Source organism: Ambystoma mexicanum, chromosome 10, assembly GCF_040938575.1.
Source record: "Ambystoma mexicanum isolate Mex_15411 chromosome 10, UKY_AmexF1_1, whole genome shotgun sequence".
NCBI classification, from domain to species: domain Eukaryota; kingdom Metazoa; phylum Chordata; class Amphibia; order Caudata; family Ambystomatidae; genus Ambystoma; species Ambystoma mexicanum.
The window spans coordinates 1,167,687,510-1,167,714,747 of NC_090932.1; the positions used below are offsets into that span (position 1 = coordinate 1,167,687,510).

Genomic DNA, 27,238 nt, shown 5'->3' on the forward strand with positions numbered 1-27,238 from the left:
TTACAGCATTGGTGTGTATAGTATACTTAGTTGCAGAGCAATAGGAGAATACTTAGCAACTGCATTCAGAAAGATAGTCATTTAATAAAGTGGAGGTAGGGGAGTGCGGGTCAAAGCAAAGGTGATAGGTCATACAGGAGGGAAGTCAGGTTTCGATGTCATTAGCTCATAGCCAGGTAGTAACTTTCCGTCTAAAGCTAGGGTAGGGCTGGTCAGTTCTAAGATCAACAGGGAGTCCATTCCATGTTTGGGCAGCTATAACTGGGAAGCTAGAGCCGCCAGCAGAACATTTTTTGTATCTGGGAACCATAAGCTTGTGGGCATATGGTCAGTCTAGTGGGTATGTCAGAAGTTCTTTTAGTAACCCTGTCAACAAGGTAGGGAGGAGCTATATTGTTAAGACATTTAGAGGTAAGAGAGAGGGTTTTGAGAGTTATCCTCTCTCTGATTTTGAGCCAGTGTATTTTGCTGCGAAATGCCGAGATGTGCTCTCTGATCGGGATATTTAGCGCTGCTCTAAGAGCGTTATTTTGGAGCCTTTGTAGTTTATCAAGAATGTATTTATTGGATCCTGCATATAGAGCATTGCAGTAATCCAGTCTGGATAGAATAAGTGCATTGGCAAGAGTAATGCAGCTGGTCTCAGATAGGAACGGGCGGCAGGCTCGGATCAATTTACAGGTGTAGGCTGTAGAGGATGCTAAGATGTTAATTTGTTTCTTAAATGTGAGCGCTGAGTCGAGATAGACACCAAAGGTTTTGACTGCAGGCATCACTTTGATGACATTATTATCAATGTTAAATGAGTCATAACTAGGGTTAGGTTTTTTGATAGCCGGCTCTGAGCCTAAGATCAGAAGCTCCGTTTTGTCATCATTGAGGCAGAGGCCATGGGATGCCATCCATGCCTGAATGAGGAGATATATCTTGTTTACCAAGGCCGAATCTTCCAGGTAGTTGCCCGAAAGGGGGATGAGGATCTGAGTGTCATCTGTGTAATTGGTGTAGATGACACCCAGTCTGTCCAACCTGTCAAATAGAGGCTTAGTAAAGATATTGTACATGGTGGGGGATACACATGACCCTTGTGGGACACCAGAGGTGACTTGTATGGGGTCGGCAGCTGCTAGGGGGGAGAAGACTCTCATTGTACGGTTGGCAAGGAAGGATTGTATCCAGGTTATGGCATCACTTGAAAAGTGGGCAGCGGATCCAAGATGATTGCATAAAACTGCATGATCTACCAGATCGAAAGCTGCCAAAAGGTGAAGGAGGAGTAGCATAGCTGATTTGCCATTGTCCTTCAGCTCGTCAATTTGGGTCTTAAGGTAAATCAAGGCTGTTTCTGTGCCGTGGAGGGGACGGAAGCCAAATTGTCCTGAGACTAATAAGTTGTTGATTTCCAAATAGTCCTGAATATGTAGGTAAGCTACTCTGTCAATGATTTTAAGTAGGAATGGGACTGTGGTGATGGGTTTATAGTTCTTAGGTATAGTTGGGTCTGAGGTTTGTTTTTTAAGCAGGGGGAGCACCCAGGATTGTTTGCGATTGTTAGGCACAAGGTCTGACTTAAAGGATGCATTAATAAGTTTCGAGATAAAGGGGGCTAGATCTCTTGCTGCGTCCTTTATGATTTGGGCTGGGCAGTTGTCACCTTTACAGTTAGAGGGTTTTAGTGAGAGTATAATGTTTTCTGTCTCAACTATAGATATTTCTTTGAAGCTAAATAGGTGGGGGTGCTGTTAGGAGGATTAAGTAGTAGCTGCTGCTGTGGTACAGGTTCTGACGGAAGGAGCAAGGATGCTTTTTTATTGGCAATTTTAGTTTGGAGGGAGCTGATTTTTCCTACTAGGGCCTTTTGTATTTTAGTGCACCAAGGCTTGTCTTTGGGGGTATTGTCGACTTGAGGTATAGGTGATTCAATTTCTCTAAGGATGGAGAATAATTCCTTGGTGTCTGATTTAGCCTTAGATATTCTATCATTGAACGTGTTTTTTTTGTGCTAATGATTTCTTTTTTGTAAAGATTAGAGTGGTTGGTTAGCTTGATTTTGTTCTCTTCAGTGGGTGAATGGCGCCATATTGATTGCAACCTTCTTTTTTGAATCCTTAGTTCTTTCAAGTGTGGTGTAAACCTGGGAGATTTGTCTACTTTTGCGTGTTTTAAGAGGGGCTATGGTTTCAAGGGCCTTAGTCATGGCACTATTGAATACTTCTACCAAAAGGGTGGGGTCTGCATTGTTAGTTAGATGATCAAGAGAAGGCAGAAGGTGAGGTAGGAGATTTTCTGCCGTGATCTCTTTTTTACATCTAGTAGGGAGAGGCGGTGCCTTGAGTATCGGTTTAGGACGGACGAGGTCAAGTAGGGTGGAAAAAGAGATTAAGTGGTGGTCGGTCCAAGGTTGCAGTATTATATTAGCGATTCTAATGTTGCATTTCAAATCAGCAACCCAGTCTAGAGTCCTACCTTTGGCGTGTGTGGATGTGGAGACATTTTGCGTCAAGCCATAGTCATTTATTAGTGAAGCTACTGATAGGGCATGTTTATCATTACAATCATTAAATCCGAGATTGAAATCTCCCAATAGCAAGATTTCTGCCTGGTCCTTACTATTGTTATTGAGGATACTAGTTAGGTCCTCCTCAAAGGAGCCTAGCGGTCCCGGTGGTCTGTATAACGCATAGATGGTGAGGGTGCGGTTACAAGAGAGGTGGAGTTTGGCTGTAAGTGTTTCACAAGATTGGAATGGGAGAGTAGTGGTAAGCCTAATAGGTAGGTTGGATTTGTGGATGATAGCTAGACCACCGCCTCTGGAGTTTGGTCTGTCGGCTCTTAGCAGTTGGTAGCCCCCTGATACTGCTAGCATGATATTGGGGCCTGCGGCCTCATGGAGCCAGGTCTCAGTTATGACCAGGAAGTCCAAGTTCTCATTTACTATAATGTCGGAGATGTCGGTAGCATGAGCTACCATCGACCTGGCATTGATAAGGGACCCAGTTAGTGATAAGGTGCTAGTTAACTTGGTGACAGGGGAGACTTTGGTAGAATGGAGACCTTTTTTAGGGTTAGTCTGAGTGGTCGTAGAGAGGGCAGTGGACATGAGGTTATGTCCTTGGTGGTGTGGTAGTTTATTGGCTGGTCGAGTAGGTTGGGCAGCCTTACAGGTGACACCTCTGATGGTGTATTTTGATAAAGGATCATAAATGCCGGGCAGTCTTGCTCTCAGCCTCAGGTTTCTGTTTTTAGGAGGGCATGAGGCAAGGGATACGGAAGCCATTATGGTAAGGAAGTCTAAGGCGGGGATTAATGTCTGTGTCTTGGTGATTTTCAACATAGTTGGTGGCAGGGGCAGCAGATTGTAGGCATATACGAGTTAGGGCTGTGGGCATTAACTTAAAAGCTATACTCGGTAGTCGTACAATGTAGGCTAAATACAGGTCATACTTGCGTGGGTTAAATACAAATCATGCCTGCATAGGCTAAATGCAATACTCAAGTCATTAGCAGAATTTGCTATTGCAGTAATCAAGTAACAGGTGCTAGTTTCAACTGTCACAAGGTAGGCTAGTTCCACTTTCCACAAATAGACTAATTACTCTTTCACAGTATGGGCTAATTATGCTATCACAGAATAGGCTAGTTGCACTATCGGGGAGTAGGCTGGCTACAGTCTAGCATAAGGGGGACCTGTTACGAATTATTCGCCAAGGTGGACTGTCTCAGAGCTGGTAAGGTAAACATGTTTCAATTAAACGTAACAAGTCTGTGTAAAAGTATGCATATTAGGAAGGCAGTAGGTTAGACATATCAAATATTAGTATAAACAGTAGAGTAATGCATATTTAGTCACACAAGAGTGGTATATTGTTGCATTGGGACCTAGGGGGTAGGAGGTTCAACAGGTGGGGAACAAACTGAATGGAACTTTGGGCAGACTTAAGGGAAAGAGAGGAGAAGTCTTTAAAAGAAAAAGACTCTCTCATCCCACTTACTTTTACCTACAAGGAATAGCCTAGAGCTTGGTCATGCCAGTCTGTGTAACTTGCCATCAGTTTACCCTCGACTATAGCGGCAGAAATCTTTATTGAAACTTTTGAGGGAACTACTGTGTTGCAGCAGCTCAAACAATAGGCATCTGTGTAGTCTATCGACTGTGTATATTCACGACAGCCACCGTGCGCAGCCAGAGAACAAGCTGATTCTAATCAGCAACAGCCTAGCAAGCTCGGGCGCTCGTGAGGGTAGAAGCAGGTTCCTTTATTTGGTCTTAGTCCACAGGTTACAAGTACAGGGGAAGGAGAAGACCCACCGGTCCCCACCACCTAAGCAGCTCTTCCAACTGTAGCTCCTGGAACCTCTTGGAAGGAGCCTTCCACAATATGCATGCATTCCATCCCTCGCTCATGACATCACAGCTACAGGCTCACCACACAGAGGAAAGGAGTGAACACAAGATACTACATTACCTAATGGGAAACCGACGTCTGGCTCTGCTGTGGGCAAATAACGAAACCAATACAAAATGTCCAGACACAGAATGATGAAAGTGGAATTTGTATGGGTGGCTGTACCTTAAACCTTTGAATGCACTTAAGACGTACATATATAATCACTTAGGTCATGATTAAGAAATCGATTATTTACATTGGTTGTATATGTTGTGAGTAACGTTTATTGGAGACTTTCCTTAGGGTGATGATATAGGGGAGTAGCGCTGTCTTGAGTGGAGCAGGCAGGAATAGGTCCAGGATAATGTAGGGCTTGATAAGAACATGGTGAGGAATTATTGATGAGCTCATTGTGAGAAGGCCCACTAATGACATGAATGAGTTATTTATTTTGTTTCGAAAATATAATGATTATATGAAAAAATATTAATAATTATTAATGTTTATTAATTAATATTAGCCCTTTTAAAATTGCTGGATTTTAGGAATTATTTTTTCTGAGAGATGAAAAATATGTTTCATTAACAAAACTATTTGCAATTTACAGAAATAAAGACACAAACCAATGGTGCCGAGGTCTGTTTTGATGATGAGTGTATATTATCTCAGTTGCCATTACGATCATGTTCAGGACTACAAATCGTCATCATGTGCAATGGGACATGTAGATCTTGTCTGTGATTGGCCCGTTTGAATTTAACAATGTACTACGCTTTGTGGTGGTGTTAGATCCAGTTTTTTTCCAGGATTACGATATATGAGGGGCAAAACGTCAGTCATTCGGCATGCTGCTGTGTAACTATTACAAAGATTGAATGAAAGGTAATTTGTACTTTGTATCTGAAATTTCATGCTTGCCTGTGAAGCGTGATTTGATCTCATTCTCTGTAGAGTTTAATACAATTGAGGACCCTCTTCAAATTATAATGACACACGCAAACACACACACGCACGCATGATTAAGGGGCATTGGCAGCATGCTCGATTAGATGGAAGAATGATCAGAAAATAAACGAGAAATATAGGGGAGGTGGTTTTGTGTTAGGATCTGGAGACACACTTCCCTTTGGTATTGCCAGAGAAAAAGACAACCCTTTTCCACGGGCTCGGATTAATAAAAAGTAGAAGGCAACATGCAAATAATGGAATTGGTTTCCTTTGGGGCACGGGCGAAGAACCAAAGGCTTAAATAACACATCTAGGGTATCTGAGAGGTGGGTGGTGAGACCCTGACTTTAACCCCATGTATCCAGAGAGCCTGGTTGTCAATGCGATGCTGCCCTGCGAGTGAGAGAAAGAAACTTTGCAGCATACACTTGACTGAAGCGGAGCAGGAGGAAGACACGATTTTAAAGCGGCACAGAGCGGAAAGTGAGATAAAGTGTTCAAAGGACAGAAAGTGTAAGAAATTATCAGAAAAAGACAAATAGAAAGAAGGAAGTTGCGCTAGTGGCGCGGAAGAGAAAGAAGAGCGCAGAAGAGAAGAACAAGTTACTTACCAACTGGTAACGTTCTTTCGACTGGATGTTCCTCCAACGTATTCCACATCTTTGACATGTAATGTCCACAGCTGTGCACTTCGGAAACTTTTTCAGCAGAGGGCGTCCTGCATCGATGACGTTGTGTCGATGTCCCTCGAAGGCCTCTGTCGAGTGCGACGTCACCGGATGTTATAAATGGGACGTACGGCGCCCGTAGCCTCAGTTTAAGTTTTTTCCCATCAGAACGTGTGACACCAGTCTCATGCCTGCTTGACTGCACATAGCCTTGCGGAAACGTAAACTGCAATCGCATAGGAAATTCTCCAGAGGGGCAGGCAGGGAGGGCGATGTGGAATACGTCGGAGGAACATCCAGTTGAAAGAATGTTACCAGTTGATAAGTAACTTGTTCTTCGAATGTATTGTGTTCTCCAATGTATTCCACATCTTTGACACACTCCCAAAGCAGTACTAGTAAATGGAGGAGGGAAAAGAATTTAGAGTACCAAATCAGATTCCGGAATAAAGAACCACCTTTCCAAAGGCCATATTCTGACCATGGATTGTATCCAGGGAGTAATATTTAACAAACGTGTGGATTGAAGCCCATGTGGCTGCATCACAAATGTTCCTAATAGGAACTCCCCATTGGAGGGCGGTGGAAGTAGCCACGCCCCTAGAGGAATGAGCTCGCAACCCTTCAGGAGGGTCCTTACCCGCCAATTGGTAACACTCCGTAATGGTGAGGATAATCCATCTGGACAAGGTCTGTTTGGTAACAGCCTGGCCCAATCGGTGTCCAGCATATCCTAGAAAGAGTTGATCGTCCATTCTGACCCTGGACGTCCTAGAAATGTAAAAGCTCAGAGCTCTCCTAGGATCCAATCGATGGAATCGCTCCTCTTCCTTACCAGGATGAGGAGGAGGGTAGAAAGACGGAAGAACCACCTTTTGACTCAAATGATATTCAGATACTACCTTAGGTAGAAAAGAGGGACGTACCCGCAGTACAACCTTGTCCTTATGAAACACAGTAAAGGGTGGCTTAGATGAAGTGCCTGCAATTCACTCACTCTGCGAGTGGCAGTAACCTTAGCCAAGAACACAGTCTTGATGGACAGTAATCTCAAAGGACAAGAGTGTAAAGGTTCAAACGGAGCACCCATGAGAAATTTCAAAACCAAATTTAAATCCCAAACCGGCACCTGGAAAGAAGACGGCGGGAAGACATTAGTCAGTCCTTTAAGAAACTGAGAAATCAAAGGAATCTTAAAGTAAGAACATTCTTCAGACGAGTGCTGAAAGATAGACAGCACCTCCAGGTAACTCTTAATGGTACCCACTTGAAGTCCCCTGTGGGCCAAAGAAAGTAAGAAAGACAAAAACATAGGAATGGAGCACTGAAAAGTCTCAACATTGTGACTTCTGCACAAGTCGCAGAACTTACGCCAACGGCAACGGTACACAGATTTTGTTGCAGGCCGCCTGGCCGAAAGCAACCCCTCCATCACATCATCCGAGAAGTCCCAATCCTTATACTTCAACATTTCAGATACCAAGGAAGGTTAAGAGTCTTGACCTCTGGATGGAGAACCTGACCCCCCCTCGCGCGAGAGCAGATCCTCTCGGTAGGAAAGACAGCATGGAGGGCAGATGGACATTTCTAGAAGGTCCGGGTACCACGCTCTCCTGGCCCAATCCGGAGCAATGATGATCATGTGGGAGCCGAATCTCTGTAACCTCCGCAACACTTGAGGAATGACGGGGACTGGAGGAAACAAGTACAGCTGCGGGAATGACCAATCCACCACGAACGCGTCTCCTAAGGCTCCTCTTGGAGGAAATTCCCTTGAGCAGAATCTCTCGCACTTCCGGTTGACACTGGTGGTTAAGAGATCCACCTGCGGGGTTTCCTAAAGGGCAAAGATCTCCTGAAGGACTTCCTAAACCAACTCCCGCTCGTGAGAGATCATACTCTGTCTGCTGAGAGCGTCCGCCGCCGCATTTTCGTCTCTGGCCAGATGAACTGCTGAGATTGAAATTTCCTGCTGGATGGCCCAGAACCAGAGATGTATTGCCGCTCTGCACAACGGAAGTGACCCTACCGCCCCTTTTTTGTTGTGGTAATGCATGGCCACTATGTTGTCCATCATGATTAGGACACTCTTCCCCCATACAGAGGGCAGAAAAGCCTTCAGGGCTAGCCTGTTGGCCCTCAGCTCTAACAGATTGATGTGGAGTCTGGACTCCAACAGAGACCAATGACCGCTGGCCTGTGAGGGACGCATCCGTCACTACGGTCATCTCCGGCCACGGTTGCCAAAATGGTTCCCCCCTCATCAGGTTCCCTTAGTTGGCCCACCACAGAAGATCCTGGGAGACTGGGAGGGGAACCTGAACGGAATCCGACATCTTGTTGGAGAACTGCGACCACTGCGTCTTCAAAACCCATTGCAGGGATCTCATCCGCAGCTTGGCCTCTGGCACCAGAAAAATGCAGGATGACATGAGGCCGAGCAACCTTAAGAATTTGAAAGCCGGGACGCTCTGGGCATGTTGAAACTTGTCCACCACCTGCACAATGTGATGAGCCCTACCTTGGGAGGTGAGCACTTCCCCAAGGACATGTCTAACACAGCCCAATGTACTGGAGCTGTTGGGTAGGTGTCAGATGTACCTTCTTGAACTTCAGGGAGAAACCCAGCCTGTGGAGGGTGCAGCAGGTGAGACTGAGGTGATTGAACGCTTGCTCGGGAGAGCGTGCCCGGATCAACCAGTCATCCAGGTAGGGGTAGACCTGAATCCCCCCCTCGCCTGAGGTACGCTGCCACTACCACCATGAGCTTGGTGAAGACCCTTGGGCGGAGGTCAATCTGAAATGGCAGTACCCGAAACTGAAAGTGCGAGTCGGCAGCCGCAAACCTCAGGTACTTTCTGTGCGCGGGATGGATCGGCACATGAAAGTAAGCATCGTTGAGGCCCAGAGACACCAACCAATCCTGAAGTTGAAAGGCCTGGAGGTCTTAAGAAAGAGTGACCATCTTGAACTTGTCCTTCCGGAGAAGTTTGTTCAACCAACGCAGGTCCATGATGGGTCTCAATCCCCTGTCTTTCTTTGGGATCAAATAATAAGGAGAATAACATCCCTTGTTCCTCTCCGCTGCAGGCACTAGTTGTATAGGGCCTTTCTCCAGCAGGGACAAGATTTCCTGCGCAAGGAGCGGATCCGGAAGCTTCAAAGAGAGTTTCACCGGTGCCTTGTCGTGAGGCCGCTGAAGGAAGGGGAGGCAGTAGCCGTGGGGTATGGTATCCAGAACCCACGCATCTCAAGTAATGGCCTGCCACTCTTCGAGATGCTGAGACAGTCTGTCCCCAACCGGCGAACCATGGGACATGGCCTCATGACTGTTTGGAAGTGGCTGCGGCAGTGCCTGAAGGCAAAGAGGCAGCTGCCTGAGCTGCTTTGGCAACACGATTTCCCCGACCACCACGGGTACTTTTTCGCTGGCCCCTTTGACTGGCAGCCCCTCTCGTTCTACAAAGGAGGAGTAGTAACGAAAAGAACCTCCCCTCCACTGCTGTCCCCTAGGACGAAAAGGCAGAGGTTGACGCACCGCAGCGCTTAAAGATTTCGCCGCAGCTTTCGAGGTCTGCAACCTCTCAAGGCTCTTGTCAGCCTTGCTGCCAAACAAATGTACGCCATCAAAGAGCATGTTCAGAAGATGGGCCTGCACATCCGGAGCAAACCCCGACTTCCGCAACTACGCAAATCTGCATATAACAGTGCTCGCAGCCATGGATCGGCTAACACTGTCGGCTGTATCCAAACTTGACTGAAGGGATTCGCACATGGCATCCTTGCTGTCCTGCACGAGAGCAAGGACCCCATCCCTTTCTTCCCCCGCGGGAATATGCTCAGCTGCCAAAGAAACATAATTCCACAGAGTGTGTGAAAACCTTGCCAAGGCACAAGTGGAGTTGGTCGATTTCAAGGCCATGCTCCCAGCAGAAAATATCTTCCGGGCCCAACCGTCGAAGCGCTTGTTGTCCCTATCCGGAGGGATGGTAGTGTACGCCGCCTGTCTCGAGGTGGCCGTAACCGCCTGCACCACCAAACTCTTGGGAGTGGGGTGAGTAGATAAATAGGTGGGGTTGCCAACGGAAGAGCGGTATTTCTTAGTCAAAGATTTATTAACAGCTGGAAGAGATTCCGGGGACTGCCAAGCAGCTGCCACCCTTTTCTGCAAGGTAAGATGAAATGGCAAAACAGGGTGAGAGGACAGACCCTGATCTAATATGTCCGTTAGATCATCCTGCACAAAGTATTCAGGAGGTCTGGCCCAGCCCAGATACTCTGAGACCCTCACCATGAGCCTCCTGTACAAAGACTCTGCATGAGCCCCAGGCTCAGGCCTACCGAATTCCACTTCTGGAGAAGTGTCCAACCCACTGGCATCATGGAGGGTCTGCCTGAACTCCTCCAACTGACTGTCTCCAGAAAAAGTGGAGCCTCATCAAGTTCACCAGGGTCCTCAAACTGAGACCTTTCCTCCTCTTCATAAATGTCATCCGAGGGGGCTGAAACCCAGGCCTGGAGACAGAAGAGGGCCTGGAGGCCAAAACGGGCCGCACAGACATCCCAGTAGCCTTCCTTGTAGGATCCGCGAGATCTGGGTACTCCAAAGGCAAATTTCGAGAAAAAAATCCCCGAAGGCGCCGATAGCGCCGAAGGCTTCGACACAGAGAGCATCGACAACCTCGACATCGTGAGCGCCGAAGGCTTTGGCGTTGACGTCGACAGAGGTGCTGACGGCGGCGTGGACTGATACGACGGCAAAGCGTCGACATCCGAGTCGGACCCCAAGCCCTCAATAGGTTGCTGCGGTCTCGCCGCAGACGAGGACCGAGACCTAGAAGCACGTCTCTTGCGACTTTTCGAATCCTTGTCCGTACGGGGCCTCAAAGGCTCCCGATGCGAGTCACGTCGTGTACCCGGGCCCGAAGGCGTGCGAGCTATGGTACGAGACCGATCCTGGCCGGCTTCGTTAGAAGGCGCGACTGGACCCGTGCCCTGCGATTGAAAAATCGCTAACATTTTTTCTTTAAACGCAGCACCATTCCTCCGGAGTCGAGGACTTCGTCTGGCATGCTACCTTCCTCGAGGCACCATCCTCCGAGGAGGACGGGGAAGGCGACAAGTGACGGCGCTTCGTAGAGTGCCGGGACGAGGAAGTAGAGTGGCGGGAACCACTCCGGGACCAAGATCCCTGGGACTCTTTCTGACATGGAAACCCCCCTTGGACTTAGATTTGGATGTTTGGGACTTAACAGGCTTAGAGGCCCTAACGACCTGGAGCTTCCGCTTCCTCTCCCGCAAGGCCTTGGCAGTCAGCGACTGGCATTTCAAGCAGTCGTCGGTGTCGTGCGACTTGCCCGGGCACCACAAACAAATGCGGTGCGGGTCGGTGAGCGACATTTTCGACTTGCAGTCCCGCAGGTCTTGAAGCCAGACCGCAGATTCGGAGGGGTCGAAGAGAAAGACATTGTAACGATGAACACACAAGGTGCGCCGAGTTTCACGAAGCAACACGTTTGCAGAAAAAACTGAATTTAGGCTACGGGCGCCGTGCGTCCTATTTATAACATCCGGTGACTTCGCCCTCGACGGAGGCCTTCGAGGGACATCAACCCGACGTCATCGACGCAGGACGCCCTCTGCTGAAAAAGTTTCCAAAGTGCACAGCTGTGGACATTACATGTCAAAGATGTGGAATACGTTGGAGGACACAATCCATTCAAAAGAAGGAAGTTGCACTAGATGCGCAGAAAAAAAGTAAAGTGAAAGGAAGGCATTTGACAAATGCAAAGAAGGAAAAGTGGAATAAAGACTTTTAAATAGTGCAAAGCATGCACAGTAAAGAGAGGACAGTGTGCAAGTGTGCAGGAAGCACAAGAAAGAAACGGGCAGGTGCAAGGGTGTACCTTAAATGGAAATGAACATATGTAAGGTGCACAAGAGGGACAATAAAAAACCAAAGAAAGGTGCAAGATTGCACAGTGGAGAAAAGGAACAGAAAAGGGAAGGTGCACGTGTGCATGAGGAAGAAGCACAAGAGAACAAGAAGGGGCGCAGGAAGCACCTGAAGATCAAATGTTTAAAAGGAAGAGCAAGGAATAAAGAGAGGGGTTACAGATCAGAGTGGTCACGCCTTGGAGGAACATTCAAAAGTCTCTGATTGTACTCCACAAGTGAGGCCAATGCGAAAGGAGTTGTATATGCAAGGAAAGGTACATCCTGACAAGCTGACTTGTGTTTTGAAACCAAAAGGGGCCTACGCTTGGGGAAGGGAACCGTGAGAGGCCTAACAAAGTTGAATACTTATTATTTCATGATATTGAAGGAAAAGAAAAGTACATACTGACAAAACTGAATTTGTGTTGGAAGCTGAACGGGGATCTGAGCTTGGGGAAGGGAACCCTGAGAGGCCTAGCAAAGTTGGAGACTTATTTTTTTGTAGTGTTGAAAGGATTAAAGTTTGGGGAAGGGAACCCTGAGAAGTTTCAAAAGGAACTGTTATAATTCTTTTGTGGTGTTTGGAGCTTGGACAAGTTGAATGTCATGATTCAACACGGTTGCCTGTTCTTTACTACAAGGAAGAACCAACGCCACCTGGCGGGCGCCATCTTTCCTCCCAACATGGCCGCCATTCAAGAGGACTGCTGTGGTCTAGTTGCTGGGAGTGTGGATGACATCATCGTTTAAGCGCCGCTCGGGACATGCTTTGGAGCGTCTCAACACTCAGCTCTACCGTGCTCAGCGCAACTAGTTTGTTTGTCTTCCCTAGCTCTGACATCCTTGTGTTGTTCATTCCCTTTCCGGCTTCGGTCTCCCTTGTGTGGACGCTTCTCATTCCTTGTGCCCGCCTTGTGTCACTGGTGCTTACCGCTGTGCCTTCCTTCCTGCACTAAACCTTCTCTGCTTACCTGCTTTCCACGCTGTCCTCAGGCTGCTTGGCTCCAGCCTCCACAAGCGCTTGAATGTTAAATGGTTCCTGGACTGTCAAGCGGAACTGATCCTTCCAGCTTCCAGTCTTTCACCGTCCCTGGATTCCTCCTTGGAACTGAACGAGACCGGACTGCACCTCTCAGATACTTTGATACTGGGCAGTAGCCCCGGATGCTACCCTGTCTGGTACTACCAGCAGGGTCGCATCAGGGGAGGCTCACCCTTTTCTTCACGAGACACGCACCTCCAAGAAGAAAGAGACGTCACCTACAAAAAAGAAAACTGCAAAACCCCAACAGGTGAGAACATTCTGTTTCCTCTTATTCAGACACTGACATTGAAGCTTGGGAAAGGGTACCCCAAAAGAACCAAAGACACTGAAAGTATTAGAGAATATTGCAAGGGTTCTGTGGAGAAGGTCTTACAAACAGCCTTTTTTTTATTGAACTCACTACACATGGTGAGAAGATCACCTGAAACCAACCTTGGTTTCCTATTTTCTGTTGAACCACTGTTTTCCTTTTTAATGACTTCCTATCACATATTTGTAAAGAGTGAGGGCAAGCATAGGTTTAGACACAGACAGACTGTTATTTTGGACTATCAGACATCAACAGCCTTTAGAAACATCAGTTAAGGGACCCATCCGTTTAGAGTTCGGGCCATTTTGGCATTGCACCAACCCAGGAACCTTGGTGAATAAAGGTTTTGAAACTGACATCTTTGAAAAGCAAAAAAGTGCTTGTGGACCCGCTGGTGGCAAGTTTGCTGTGAAAAGCAATGGGAACTCAGTTGGGGGCGGGCTGCATTACCTCTTTCTTTCCAGCTCGAGCGGGGAAGAAAGCTCATAAAAGGCTAGAAATAACAACGGAGCAGGGGGAGGAACTTAGCTTGGTGGCTGGATGTATCGATGTGGATGTGTCAGACCCAGCTCTGGCAGAAATTGATAATAACTCTCTGCTTGAACTCTGTTATTCGCTCCTGAAATCCATTGAGGAATGCAAGCATCAGAATACCCATCGGGTAACACAAGCACAGATTAACAAGCCTGTGGCTCAGAAAAACATGGCCTGTCACTCCCAATAACAATCAGCACAGTAAAGGCACAAAGTCTATCGGGTTCACTTAATATGCTGTTTGAGAATGATGAGGAAAAATGAAATAGCGACTCATTGATGTCGGTGGGCCTTGGTAATGAAATGTGTGCGCAAATGTCTTCTCTCCAATTTGCCATGAAAGTGCTATTGAAAATGAGTGGTAAGATCCTGGAACTAGTGATAGAAGGGAAAATGTGAGAGAAATACACAAAGAGGCGAACAGGCATGATCTCGAAAATGTAGAGACTCTGAATGTGGACCAGGTGAATCCTCCAATGGAGGATCAACCACCGATATCACCACTGGCACACTCAACTGTGACTAATCCGCCGAATTTGGAGGAGGAATCAAATGAGGCTGATAACACATAATTTACGCGAAGGCAGAAAAGACTATTAAAACGAAGAAGAGCAAACATGGCAAAAAAAGGGGATTAACAGAACTGGAAATGGAGGTGCATTCTGACATTCAGCTATCTAGAGCTTATTGAGTCCTCTTTTTAGGGGCTGGGTGGGTGAGGACGACTAAACACAAATTGAACAAAAGCCTGCAAACCAACTTCCTTACCCTTCTGCTATGGCGAGATAATCTGATGCCTACAGACCTCACGTTTTGCAACATGCAACATAGATTACTTCACTAACAATCATTGGAAACCTCACATTATTGTGTTACACACGTTCCGTGGGGTCCTCGCTAGTTGTTCAAAATATGGTGAGTGGTCAACTAGCGGATCACGTGATGGTACGCTGCTGATGTCATTGCGCCTCACATGCTTTAATGATTACGTGAGATACTAGGAAGCTCTCTATTCCCCACGAAGCAAGCTACCGGGACGCGTGAGAGAGAACACAATACCTGATTATTACAGAATATAGCAGGTGACCGTGTTAATTCGAGAGCGGGGTGCATGCATAGAAACGTTGTCATCCATGGGTTCCTGATGCCGATTTTTGGTTTATTTAAATAGGACCTTATAAAGGTTCAGATACGGCTGGGTCTAGTGGAAGTGACATTAAGCGAAGTGCTTTACGCACGGCGAAAAAGGAAAAGTTGATGCCGCCACAGATCCTAGCGGGTAAGCACAGCCCCGGATGGGGAAATACTGAGGCATTAGTGCTGCATGAGGAGCCATGTCCCCCGATAATTATACATCTCCCTTTGTTTATAGAGACAAGTCGGCACTAAGGGATATTCACCTTTAGAAGTGGTTCTGAAATAAACACAATACGGGGAAGAAAAATAACCTGTTACAAGTGAGAAGTAAAGAGAAAGGTATTTTCATATTCAAAGTGACAAATAGCAAATAGTGAAGATGCTGAAACATGAAGTGAATAATGAATGTGCACTGTTGGTAAATCATTTGAGCCAATAGAATGTTATAGAGATAATGTTTCTCTTTGTGTAATCACAACACCTAAAATGAATGTACCATCTGCTTAAAAGAAATAGAGGCGAAGATACAAGAGATGCTATAATATATTTGCCAGAACAGAAGTGACAGTAACCATGATTGTAAGATGTATTGTTTTGTTTGTTTGTTTCTAGATAACTAGATGTATGGCTAACATTGTGTGAAGACCTACGAAGCAATGGGAACATACACAAAAGACTAAGTGCCCTGAAGACAGCACCAAGAGGAAATGCAATTGGAATTAAGTTGCGTGCATTCTCTGATGATTGTTTCGGTCCTAGAAACACATTTGGTTAAGTGTAGGCACATTTCTCTCGCCCCCATCAGACAAGGAGGCGACACTAGAAAGAGCAGTGGTAGAGATATTTATCATCTTTCCACCCACATATAGAGGAACTTGTATCGTTTGTTGTTCCACAATATGAGTTGCACATGGATGAGTAGATGTTATTGTTAGAATGAATTGTTGAAAATGCAGTTTTTACCATAATGAGTTTGTGATAAAATTAAAATATGTGTATTTTTGATAATACATGGTCGTTCACTCCCCTTTCTTTGATGGTTAAAGGGTGCATTCTGACATCCAATCAAAGCAAAATAGTGCACAACCTAAAAGAACGAGGAAAAAACAGCAAAGAAAGAAAAGGGCAAACACGAGAACCCACGAAACATTGACAAGTTGGGTGATTAAAGAGAGTCAAACAAATGACACCTTGAGTAATGTTGCTGCCCAAAATGGAGAAATCTCCCACCTGATGAAGATAGTATACAGGAGGTAACCCAGGATATACCATCATATGATCTGAAATCTCAGGAAGGCAATCAGCTCCCGATATCTAAGAAATCTATGAGAGAGCCTGTGGGAATCCATCTCCCAAAACAGTTGGCCCAGGGAGTAGGCCTGATAAAAGTCACGATAAGAAGGGAGCGAGTAAACCCCAATAAAGGAAAGCAACATATTAATAGAGCCGAGCTATTGTATATACTGCTCTCTATTTTTCCATTAAGGATTCTTGACACTGAAGATTTTGAGTACATTGAACACTTAAAATGCAAGGGATATGAGATGAGTAGGGCACACTGTAATTCAGTGGAGTTGGTGTCAATGATCCGAGCATAGAGGGAGACATTTGAGGAGTTGGGCTGCCAAATTGATGCTAGAATTGAGCATGTGATTATGCCTGAAACACCTCACAAGCTATCGTTAATCTTATACATCGTGCTGACAATCTCAAAGCAGGAGGGGTGAGAAAAAAGAACATTCAGACCTTTCAACAGCATTTGCTTGGTGTGTTGAAATGGCTGGTGGAGCCCACAAACTTTAATGGGATGCTTCCCAAATGATGGTGGTTGTTATGCTCCTGGAATACCCGGGGCCATAACCATTTACTGCACAATGCTGGTCTACTGTGTGAACTAACAACCAATGAAATGTTCTTGCTCCAGGAAAGTTGGCTTACTTATGAAATTAACATTGATGGCTATCAGCTGTTTCAAGCTTTAGCTAGAAAGGGAAAATGGGGTCGTCCCAGTGCTGGGTTATTAATTGGGGTAAAAAATACAATCAGGGCTGAAGGAGTATCTGTAAGGGGTTCAGGAAAAACTGGATTGCAATTAACATATATAATCCCCCAGGGGGAGAAATAGCAGACAGCATAATGGAAAAAAGTGTCAACCCTGTTGTGTGAAATTAAGAGGCATGAGGACTCCGAACTAGTGATTGTAACGGGAGACCTTAATGCACGCTGTGTTTCCAAAAAAGAAAGTCCTGAAACTACCTACGTGCAGAGTAAATTTGTAATGGAATAAACCAGTCGAAATGAACAGGGAACTTGCTCATGTGAACTACTGCATGGTTGGGGCTGCTATATGGTGAATGGGAGAGTGAAGGAAGATATTCCAGGAAATATCACATGGAAATGTGAGCAAGAACGTGATCCCATACATTCGTGAGCTTGGCATTCAAGAAAATGAAAATAGTGATCACGCTCTATTAAACTTAAAGCTCAGTGGTATGGAGGATACCAATAGCTATGACCGCATTGGTGACTTAAATAGAAAATGCAATAAGCTCATATGGAATCGCAAAAGTGTTGAGGCGGTCAATAGGTTCTTAAAGAAGGAGAAAATTGAAGAGATGGAAAAGTTAGACTCGGTGACTGCAGATGACATGGAGACCTGGTTGAAAAATGTAATGTCCAGGTTCGGGGCAGTTAAAAATAACTATATTTGCAGCTCGAGGAATGCCCATGAGTGCCCTTACGATAGAGCTATCAGGGACGCAAAGAGAGACCTGAGAAGGAGGCCCTGTGTGGTGAGTCAAGGCTTACTAAATACCAGGTCGAAGTCTGAGCAGATAAGCGTGATTAAGAACAGATACAGGCAGTGGGTCAAATGGTGGCAAACATCTATGAAAAATGCCCAATGGTAGTATCTGGTGTCGGTGGTCTCCTCTAAAGACTCGAGAAAAAGGTGGCAGAGGTTAAGACAAGGAAACACTAATAATGCAGAACTAGTCACATGCCCCATTAACACATACTCCTGGGACCAACATATATGAGCTACTTTGAGGCAGGCAGCTAAAGGAGTAAGGGAAGTTAACCCTATACATAGGAGTAGCAAAAAAGCGATATAGCTGGAATATGATGTGGACGATATATATAGACTAATGCTTAAATGAAAAGACTCTAGAGCACCTGTGCCCAATGGGTTTGCAAATGCAATCTTGAAGCAAGATCCGGTGCGATGGGCCCGAATTACTGTTCACGTAATACGCCAAGGTCTCCACTGAAGGGAAGATTCCGGCATCATGGGAAACCTCTTTGTTGGTACCGGTATACAAGAAAGGGAGGAGAAATATTCCAGCTAATTATAGGTTACTGGCTCTATTGGATGGCAGCCAACGGCCTCTGCTTAAACGGGGACAAAACAGAGATCCTACTAGTTGGCACCAAAGAAACACTAAACAAATTCCCTCCGCGGTACAAATCCTTTAACATAGACAACTCCACCATCACAGTCTCCACTGCAGTAAAAAGGATAGGAGTATACCTTGACTCCACTCTCTCCATGACACGGCAAGTCAATGCCATAGCCTCCTCTGCGGCACTCACCACTAAGGTAATCAACGCCGTTAAACCCTTCCTATCCACTAAAAACTGCCTGGCCGTAGCCACAGCCACAGTAGGTACCAAATTGGACTATTGCAATGCTCTCTTCTTGGGTACGTCTGCACAAAACCTAAGAAAAATGAAAATCACACAAAGCAATGCTCTGAGAGCAGCCCTAAGCATCCCTAAAAGGGAGCACATCTCCCAAGCCAGAAAAGAAGCCTACTGGTTACCAATAAAAGAATGGATACTATTCAAATCCATGGCCATCACCCACAGATGCCTCTCCGCAAAGGCTCCGCCCTATCTCTCTGAAAGAATCACCCTTAACACATCCTCTAGACCCACTAGGTCACACATGACGAACCAGACCCATGTACCCACATTCAAAAGAAGCAAAGCCGGAGGGTCTAGCTTTCAACACCTAGCACCTATAAACTGGAACGCACTCCCCACCGCGCTAAGGAACGAAAACTCATACCATACCTTCCGCAGAGTACTCAAAACCACATTGTTTAACTAGCTCCACCTTACCTATCCGACTGTATTTTCACAACTGTATGTAAATAAGCACAACTGTATGTACATATGCAAATATGCTCTGCACTGTATCTATGTATACACCATGTATGCCTGTAACAAGTAAGATTGCTTTCAGCACCACGATGCCCCTGGGCAGATGTGCGCTATACAAAACCAAACAAATAAATAAATAAATAAATAAATTGGACACGACCGGAAAACTCTTTGCCTCCCTGATTCTAAGTAGGATGACAACATGGGTAAATGAAAGGACGATATTAAACAGATTCCAAGTGGGCTTTAGGGTAGGCTCAGGAATCTACCACTGTCTCCATGTCTTGGATAAATGAATAAGGAACACCAAGGTAAAAGGGAGCCCAGTTCTGTAAATTGCGCTGGTAGACTTTAAAGCAGCCTTCAACACAGTATACCGCAATTGTCTGTGGAAAAAGGTTGAAGCATACCAGTGCCCGGAGAACTTAGAACGGGCAATCCGTGACCTTCATGAGGACACTACGGTCCAGGTTAGGTTGGATGGCAGGGGCGCCTACACACTACCCATTCCCACTAATATGAAAGTGAAGCAGGGGTGTACGTTGGTGCCCATTCTGTTCAACATTTACCTGGCGGATTTGCCCAGGATCGTGGAAAAAGGCAGGTAACAGCCCCCCGAGGTTAGGTGATGAAAATGTAATTTGCATAATATATGCTGATGATGCAATAATCTGTGACTACACTTACAGAGGGCTGAGAAACTCAGTGGAGGCTTTGTCCCAGTATGTTGGGTGGGCAGAATGGCTTAACCCTTAATTTGGAGAAAAAAAACAAGATCATTCATTTTGCATATAAAGCTTTGGAAACCCCTAAAATAGATATGAATGGTATAGGCATAGAGAAGGGGTGCCAGTACAAATATCTCTGCCTAGAAATGGATACTTAGGGAGATTAGGCACCCATAATAGCAGAAAGAAAAAGAAAGCACTTGCCCTTACGGCCATGGTAGGTAAACATGTACAGGAATGCGGAGGGTATAGCTTTTGGCGGCGCTATTTCTCTATAAGCAATGTCTATGCGCTAACATGCTGTATGCCCTCTGCATACGTGATTTTGGCTGGTTGAGGGTTGTGGTAGGGAGGTTTTGGAAAAGTATCCTGGGGCTTCCTATGTGCGTCTCTATTGAATTCATTAGATCAGAACTAAGATTGGTGTCCCTCCTAGCTATGGCCTTAAAAAGAAGATGTCTTTCATATATAAAATCTAGGACCAACCCTTGTTGGGAATTTGAGCCACTTGTGAATGTGGGGATCCGTTCGCTAAACTTGTACAGGCCCCCTTCAAGGAGATGAAATGGACCCCGAAATGGGAGGAGTAGAATTATGCTCAGGAAAATAAATGTACACTAGATTTGGAAGTTTGGGGTTGGGCAGCTAACCTCAACCACTTATCCAGGCTGAAACAAGGGAGCGAAACTAGTCATCGAATCCACAAATGTAAGGTCCTGTAATATTATGTGAAGCTGTGTTGTTGCCCTGCATTGCAGGGAAATGTACTCTTACTAAGGGTAAATACATTATCAGTGTTAAGTAACACGGGACCAGGACTTGGCATTTCCTGGCAAGAAAGAACTTGCCATATGTGTAAATTGAAGAATATTATAGAAACGCCCCAACATGTTCTTACCCCGTGCTCTGCTAATGGTTCCCTCTACTCTTATTATTAACACGCTTAATACCCAGAGGTTTCTAAGCGTGGACCCGGGGATCGAACCTCTGTCACTCCTTGCCGTCTTGTTCACAGTAGCCTATTTACTATTGAACAAAGGAGATAGGTGAGTGAAATAATGTATGTGTACATTTTATGTTTGGTGTAAAGTTTTCTTTTATATAGGTTGAGTATCATGTATATTTTTTTAATGCTGTATTATGTTGACTTATTTTATCTGTTGTTTTAGTCTATTTGTATGATATTTGAAAAGTTCTTTCAACTAAAACACATACAAATAAAAAACAAAAATGCCTGCCTCACAACTCCTTGATATCTAACTGGACGTACTTGCCTGCTAAATGATTGACTTGTCTAAGACTGAAGTAATCCACCTTCCAGAGCCCAGCCCCTCAACCAGAGGCGTTGCTAGGGGGGGGGCAAGGGGGCTATATCCCCTGGTCTTTTGGTTGTAGCCCCGGATAGAATCTCAGGAGCTACAGCCAAAAGGCTCTCTAGCCCCCAGTCCCGACAGTTGCGACATTAGCGTAGCCCCGGGTCTTTTCCAGACTTAGCAACACCCCTGCCCTCAACATTTGGCCCCACATCAATATCCTCATCACCTGACCTCAACCTATCCTCCTCCCCCGCAGGGCTCCTAACCTTGGGGCCCTCTTTGCCAGTGTACTGAAGGTCACCATTGAATTTTCTCTACTGCCACAGCTGCCAGGGTAAACGTGCTTAACATATGCGTGATCCACTAACACCGCATCATTTTGTATCTTGACCTCGGCCGACATGACTACCTCCCTATCCTCCTCCTGGACCTTGTTCTTTCATCTTTGCCCCTGAGGGAAATGCTACCCACACACTCTACAACCTTCCACATTTGCCTCCAACCTCCTTGATCTCGGATGGCTCACCATGAATAACCTCGTCATAGTTTGAAAATCAGTTCGTGAGAAACCTCACAACTAGACTAACACGTCTTCCTGTATTTCCACAATGCTCGCTGAAATCCTAAACCCTCCTCATGTCTACCACAACTGCCTCCAGTACCCTAGCCCTGTCATTACGAACATTGCCACTGTCCAGGTCTTCAAGCAAGCTCTTAGAAATCACATCCTAGCCAGCGACGTGGCACCAAGGACCTGCCACGGCATCATCCTGCCTCACTAATCCCCATCATCATCTCCCATGGTACAAGGTTATACATAGTACTAATTACTATCTACATAGCATTATACTTTTTATGTAACTAAAGAAAGGGACTGCGATTACATTTGTATATAGTCAGCGCTGGTCAATGGGCTGGATCTTGCTGGGTCCGCGATCTGGCATCATATGTCTCCTTGGATCTAGAACCTGGCCTGCCTCAGCCCTGACCAGGCTTTATTGAGCTCCAGCTTTGCTGAGGGAAGCTGGGGACTCGCTGATGTAATCTGCTCAGTGCTTCTTTCCCCACCCTCGGGAGGATAGCTTATTGGCAATGTGTTCGCCTTGGAAGCAAGACGACACTGAGCAACACAGGTTCGATCCCTGGGTCCCCGCTTAGAAATCTATTAAGCATGTTAGAAATAACCTATCATATCACTGCGCATTTGCAGGTTCTATTTACTTGGCCTTTATTTTTTCTTCTGGCCTGAAAGGGACACCTGGGGAATCAATGGGCCATGACTATTAATGGGGTGGAGGCTATCACTATTAAAAGCAATCTTTTTACATGCTGTTTTCCAAATGTGCATCTCACACTTTCATAGGAAAAAAAGACATCACCAAATTCAAAAATGCTGCTTAAACTTGCATTCACTAGTTTTCTTTGAAATGTGTTTCTTTTTTTGTCAGAGTACCACACAAATACACTGTAGTTGTTGTGCCCCTTCCTTTGTGTTTTATCACAGGTTATATTTATAAAGATGTTATAAGCTTGTCAAACTGCTTAATCACAAATACATGCTTCTGTTGTGCTGATGTCATCAGTTATTCAGAAATTCAACTGTGGGGTCATGGGTGCCAACTTTTGATTTTCACTACAGGGGCAGAAATACCCCCACCTCTGCCCGAAATATAAGCAAGCGACCGGCCCAACCCATCCCCTGGCCAAACACATTGTATAGCACTTGTTTTTTTTACTATAAGGAATTGCAAAAAGCAATCCGATTAACAACCAGTTTTTAATATATAACATCACAGCAATGGCCACTCAACATGCTGAGATAAACTTGGTAGCCTTCTACTGTAGAGCATGTCTATGGATCCCTTAATGTACTAAAAATCACTGCAGTACCAACAGTATTTTGGGTGCACCACTGCCATGGAAGTGATTTAAAGTGTAATTGATGTGCAGTGTGGAGTTTGGAAAGAAGCAGCAAGCAATTAAAGAAATTGCATCATTTTTAAACCATTACTTTTAACATTTTCTTTGCGTTGACTTCAACTGTTAGCCCCTCCTCCAAACTCCACCCCCACACCGGCCCTTGTGGTATCCCCCTTTACATTTTTTCCATTTCCACCACTGTATTATGGCGATGACTCAGTTCATATTCATGCTACACGTTGACCATATTCTAATAAATATCGTCCATTGTAAAGCACATAATACATATCCTCCATTGTAAAGCACCCTGAAAAGCGACTGTTCCAAATACTGTTGTTTTTGCTCTGTACAGTGTTTCTTATAAAAACGCGTATCGTTCTCTTCAAGAAATACACATAAAAAATAAAACAGCGCTCGGTGGTCGGCTGAGCACAACCATGGTGAGAAATGTAAAGTAATTGCCAGTAACTGCCACTAGGTGGCAGTGATTACATAGATTTGGACAAGCAAATAGTCATTTACCAGGAAAAACGGGAACCGCGGGTCCACACCAGGGATGTCTCTTATTAGTTGTGGCACCACCTGTAAGAAGTTGTGGCACCACCTGTAAAAAGAAACTATTGCAATGGAGTATAACCAGGGAAAAATGTCACAAAGGGCTATGTCCATCCCCATCCACTTCCTGCCCCTCCCCACCCAAAACCCAGCCTCCTGCGACCTTTGTGAGCTAGATTTAAAAGCCTTGCCATCAAACCTTGTGCTGAATTTTTTAAGCAGTCTTCTGAGAGCTAATTTCTTAATTGGAACTGCAAACGCACTACTGGTGTAATAAAAATGTCCTTGGCAGTTCTGCCTTCAGCCAATTTAAAAGCTCTCTGCGTGTCCTTCACCGAAGCCCTGTTTAAAACAAGCATTGGCAACACCAATAGATTTAAGTTGCGTATAAGTATTTGGCATTTATCAGGCCTTGCTATTAGATGCCCAGGTACTCGCACCATTTTGCAGCTGCTACCATAGATGGGAAGTTAATACCACTACAGCAGTCCCTTGCAAATGCCTTTCCCATGCCAACACAAAAGGCAAAACTGTTTGCATTGCCAGTGTTTATGGCAATCAGGGTGAAGTAGAAGAAGGCGCAATAACGCTCTGCTTCTTTTCCGAGATTGTGTCAGCTTGTGACGTCATGCCCCTGTACCCTTTACCAGGAGAAAGGAGCTATGATCTGCCTTCGGCAGGAGTTGCTGATTCCAGAAGGAAGGAGTGTGAGCTCACCAACATTCTGCACACAGTGCCTGGAGTACTGGGGTGTTGTGTTGATAGTCCATGAAACTGCGTCAAATCACCACTGTAGTCGCCTCAGGGAGCCTGGGATTGCCTGCAGTGTCATGCCCTGTACTCCCTCCTGGGAAATGCACACTTCAGTCTGCTGGAGGGGCAGTTAAGAGCAGGGGTGGACCGGGAAACCAACAGAGGCCCTGGAAACAATTTTCAAAGTGGCCCCATATTGCATATTTTCAGAAGGCTCAAGCCTTTTCCTGTGGGAACATTTAGAAATGCTGCACAAGTGAGACCCAGGGTGCAGAGGCCTACTGGGAAATCTCCAGAGTTCCCGCATGCCAGCCTACCCCTGGGTACGAGGACGGGAAAGCTGAAGGCTCATATTACAAACAAAGGAAGGGGGGGTGCAGCAGGGTAAGAATATGTTGTGCTAGCATCAGTGCAAGTCAGTCCAACAGTTCTGAAGAGAGAAATAGGTGTGGTGCATGCTGCAGTGGTGACTGGATTGCATTTCCAGGGCAGATTTGGAGGATGGGAACTTAATATACAGCACAGCAATGGTTGTGTGAGGGGCACAAGAACATTCTTGGGCAGCCCTGGTAGTTCGGCGGCTTACTTGCCAGGGCATATGAAGAATGTTGCACCGCAGATCAAATTCCAGAATGCCAGTTCTTGGTTTGCTAAGCCTGAGTCAAGAGTGATCAAGGCAAATCCTGTTGGTAACAGATGGTAGAGCAATGGGATGACCAAAACAATAGGGTAAATATGGAAGACCTGGTGCATTGATGCAAACAAATCGTACTGTTGTGTCAAGCTATGTGGGACCTTGTAATCGTACATAACAAGCAACACTGTCACCCATTTCCCCTCTAAGGGCAAGCCACACACAACACCCCACCTAAAACCACTGTTTCAATGGCTTCGAGAGCACATTGGGGCTCATTACGACTATGGAATTACCACCACTTATCCCGCTCTGCCATACAATGAGTTTGGCCATGGAGTCGGTGATGAATCCTCCCTAGTTCGGCAGACTAATCGGCAAAATCAGCATTATTACTGCTGGCCGGAATTACCACTGCAGTAGTTCTGCCAGAATCTGCCATGGAGTCCTATGGACCCCAAATTTATGGGGACTAACACTGTCACCAATACTTGTAATCCGGCAGTAAATCCGCTAGACCAAGTGGTGGTAACAGTAATTCTGTTGGGCGGTTTTCCAGTGGATTTACCACTGGAAAACCACCCAACTCGTAATGAGGCCCAGATTCCCTTCAAGTTTGAGTTTACTGGACCAGAAGCAGATGTTATACCTGTTAAATAAATAAGTCACCCCCATCATTCTCACTCATGTACATTCCCACATGTAACCAATTAATCATTCAGAACTGGCTCCTTAGTTTGAAGGCCTCCCTATAGCCAAAATGTTTAGGCGCCAATCTTGCAAAGATCAAACATGTTTAGTGTGCGGTGGGTGGGGCATACTCTCTGAGGCCAACTGGTGGTATTCTGAAGTGTTCCTGAAAGGTGAACATTGGTTTAGGGTTCATTAAATGTATTCCACCACCAAATGGAGGCTATGAGAAGACCCTGTATTTCACACCAAGGAGATTTAGAAGGGTGGGAGCCAGCAAATTCATGGTTGAAGCCGAGCCATAGCCAAGCCAGGGGATCTCGCTTGCTTCCAAGACCCAAACATGAGCCGAGCTGGCAAAAGCAAGGCAGTGTAATTCTTGAATGGAAAGTAAATCACAGATGTAAGATTTAAAGAGGAAGTTTGCTCAAGAATGTTATTGTCCCAGTCGTTCGGGCATGTATTTTTAACCATACTGTAAACTATCTTTAAAATGTTTCCTATGCATCTTACCTTAGTTTTCCTCACTTTTACACATGCGAAAACAACGGGTTGGGCGCAGCCATCTTGTGCTAATCTTATCGATTAATGCATCTCTCTAAATTCAAGTGACCTTGCGGTAGGAATTCAGATTGCCCGCCCCGCAAACTGATATCACTATACGCTTACGCTCCTTTTCACAACACCAATGCATGTCTCGTGTCAACGTTCTCTGTGCTCGAGCTATTGACGTGTCTTCATGGAAATGCAAGGATGCCTCTTTCCTCGACAAATATAAACAAACCCTTTCTGAGCAGACAACATTGCAGTTGCTTTTTCAATCGTCACACTGTATTTAGTTTCAATCGCACCGTGACTCGTTTCTGCTCTTTTCAGCTATCTTCCTAGCATGACGCCCCACAGGTACATACACTAGCAGAATTGATTTAACTCGGTACTTGCTTTTTATTTAAATATTTTTCATATTATGCACCAATGTCTTCACCAAACCTTATTTTGAAATGTCACAGTTTGTGCCAATTGTGCATTTATTTGCTCTATGGGTTTTTTACCATTGCAATGTATTTTCTTCTCCTTCTTTACCAGTAGTTGCTACATACAAACAAAAACGTTTTTATTTTTCTGACTGTGTATTTTGTACTTATTCAATTATCAGGAACTATGGCAATAATGCAGCCCTACGAGTAGGACCCGGAATATTCTGAAGAGGAACTAATTGAAAGTGAAAGAAACAAAAATTATGGGAAATCAGACCGAAGACATTTCAAACTGGTGTACCTGCAATCATTGCGAGGTCATGCCAGCCAAGGTGGAGAACGGCTGCTGCCAAGAAAACTCTGGATGCTTGGCCTATGTTGCCGAAGAAGGCAAATCACTGCTATGCGTTACCGAGGTGCATGACTTCAGGGCAGCCTGCCTCACAATGTCCGTGTTGAGGATTATGATGGTGCTTATGCACAACTTAGCGCAACAGTTCACCCTCGCAATCCAAGTAACGAGTAAGTGTACTC

General features: G+C 45.5%; 1 protein-coding gene and 1 long non-coding RNA gene across 3 annotated transcripts in view; one reads left to right on the forward strand and one right to left on the reverse strand.

Moving 5' to 3' along the window:
* Positions 1-27,238, reverse strand: part of KCNIP3 (potassium voltage-gated channel interacting protein 3) — a 693,141-nt gene that overhangs the window by 44,383 nt on the left and 621,520 nt on the right. The gene's annotated exons all lie outside the window — the stretch shown is intronic.
* On the forward strand, positions 15,000-15,857 carry LOC138493296 (uncharacterized). The gene is made up of 3 exons (XR_011276359.1): positions 15,000-15,109; positions 15,203-15,306; positions 15,580-15,857. It is a non-coding gene; the product is annotated as an uncharacterized lncRNA (long non-coding RNA).